We start from the raw sequence: 2,522 nt of genomic DNA on the forward strand, positions 1-2,522 counted from the left end.
GGGAGGAAGGAGCCATCACAGACACAACGGCAGTGGCCCTCTGAGCCCGCATCCATTTTCCTCCTTGTGTCTTGGGGGAGGTCGGAATGTCTCGAATCGCTACCACCTACGTGTGATTACACCAACCATCTGTAATGTCTGTGTCTGTGTAATTTAAACTAGCGATACCCTAATCTCGGTGTGATTTTTCACCATCTAGCACATTCCTGAGATCCATCCACGTTGACGCACTCAGAAGTAGCTCACTAAACATGGTGCCACGTAGCATTGTGTCGTACGAGGACACCACCGTCCACCCACCACGGCCCTCGGCGGGAACGCCCTCCCTGACCCTCAGTGTGGCCCAAAGCTCATGCCTTCCCATTTGGTTTGGGCCACACTGAGGGTTGCCCGCGCCCAGGGGAGGCAGCTGGCCTCAGCCCCGACATGTCACAGCCCGCGCCCAGAGCAGCAGAAGGCAGCCGTGTGCGGGGGGCTGCACTCCCCACACACATACCCCCAACACCTCCTTCTCAGATGCGTCTCTGCAAGAACTACCCGGGAATGTGGGTCCTTCTGCCTCCGGGCAGGCGGCCCCCACTCCCAGGGTGCTGCTCCCCACGTGTCCCCACAGGCCCTGTCTGCAGGTGCCGTGCAGAGCAGGCCTCCCAGGCTGGCTGGCCACACTGGCGGCCGGGCTGGCACGCGCCGAGGCCCCAGTCTGCCCACAGCGACGCTACCTGCCGTCAGCAGCGAGCTGCCAGTGCCCCGGGTCACGGCTGTCTTTCTCACCTGCAGGTACCAGCAGCGCCGACGTGAAGGAAAACCGCAACGTGAGCAACCTGGAGGCCCGGCCCCTGCCCGCCAGTGACAGGGCCAGGGGCGGCGCGCCCAGCGTGAAGAGGAAGAGGCCCCTGGAGGAGGGCAACGGCAGCCACTTATGCAAGCTGCAGCTCATCTGGAAGAAGCTCTCGTGGTCCGTGACACCCAAGAACGCGCTGGTGCAGCTGCATGACCTGCGTCCGGGCCTGCAGTACCGCATGGTGTCCCAGACCGGCCCGGTGCACGCCCCCGTCTTTGCCGTGGCCGTGGAGGTGAATGGGCTCACGTTTGAGGGCACAGGGCCCACCAAAAAGAAAGCCAAGATGCGGGCGGCCGAGCTGGCCCTGAGGTCCTTCGTACAGTTCCCCAACGCCTGCCAGGCCCACCTGGCCATGGGCAGCGGCGCCGGCCCGTCCACGGACTTCACCTCAGACCAGGCCGACTTCCCCGACACGCTGTTCAAGGAGTTCGAGCCAGCCGCCCCCAGCGAGGCCTTCCCGGGCCGCCGCCCCGCCGACGCCGGGCTGCTGTCCTCTGCCTGCCGGAGGGGGAGGCTGCTCTACCATCCGCTGGAGCTGGTGGGCCCGGCGCGGCCAGACAGGCCCAGGCCAGGCCCCACGGCCCCGGGCGAGAGGAACCCCGTGGTCGTGCTGAATGAGCTGCGCTCCGGCCTGCGTTACGTGTGCCTCGCGGAGCCGGCCGAGAAGCAGCGTGCCAAGAGCTTCGTCATGGCCGTGAGCGTGGACGGCAGGACGTTCGAAGGCTCAGGACGCAGCAAGAAGCTGGCCAAGGGCCAGGCGGCTCAGGCTGCCCTCCAGGCTCTCTTCAACATCCGGCTGCCCGGCCACATCCCCAGCAGGAGTAAAAGTCACCTCTTGCCCCAGGTGAGATGCACAGGGAGCTGGGGCAGGTGGCGTTCTTCACAAGCTAGGAGGACGGGGGTGGTGGTGGGCAGCAGGCAGACCCCTCTGCTCCCAGCACTGCAGGCTCACAGGGGCCACGACCCCCTCCCAGGAAAGCCAGGCTCTGCCCAGCGTTCTTGAAAGCCCCCCTTTCTCAGCCTCATCATTAGGAGGGATTTTCGGGCGTTTGGAGAGAGCGAGTCATGTAAGTGTAAAGAGAGTGTCCACACCCCGCCTTAGCAGAGCTTGCCCTGGAGACGGTGATACCAACGGCAAGGGGCAGGAGCAGGGGCCCGCCCCAGAGAGAGCGTTAGCAGCAGGGAGCCCGGCTTCTTCCCCGGGCCCGTCAGTGACCGGGCCGCTGGGCGTCACAGCGGGAGAGCAGCATACGTGAAGTGCGTGCGAGAGGGCGGTCTGGGGGCGGCTCCAGCTGGAGGCTCCTCTCCTCTCGGTGCTGCCCGCTGGAGGCAGGTGCGTGCATGGCCGCCTGGGCGCCGTGGCCAGGCCAGACGAAGGCAGGGGTCCGAGGCTGTGGGCCAGCGGGAAGCAGAGGGCTCAGGGAGGGAGAGGGGGCTGGAAGCCAACATCACGGTCACGTCACGGTCACGTCATGGTCACCCCGATCACAACAATGGGCCCGCTTCTCACGCTGGCTCCCTCCACTTATTCGGGAAGTACTGTGTCGCGCCATCCGTGTGCTGGGAGCTATCCTGATGCTGTTTGGAAACGACGCCATCCTTCCAAGTCTTGTAAGTGCTCACTTATGCGAATCACCCTTTCCCTCACCATTCTGAGAATGATCTGTGGGCGCCACTTAGG

At 64.9% G+C, this 2,522-nt stretch overlaps 1 protein-coding gene across 1 annotated transcript in view; it reads left to right on the forward strand.

Moving 5' to 3' along the window:
• Positions 1 to 2,522, forward strand: part of ADARB2 (adenosine deaminase RNA specific B2 (inactive)) — a 131,667-nt gene that overhangs the window by 10,589 nt on the left and 118,556 nt on the right. The gene's annotated exons all lie outside the window — the stretch shown is intronic.

Source organism: Ursus maritimus, unplaced genomic scaffold (assembly GCF_017311325.1).
Source record: "Ursus maritimus isolate PB19 unplaced genomic scaffold, ASM1731132v1 scaffold_31, whole genome shotgun sequence".
NCBI classification, from domain to species: Eukaryota; Metazoa; Chordata; class Mammalia; order Carnivora; family Ursidae; genus Ursus; species Ursus maritimus.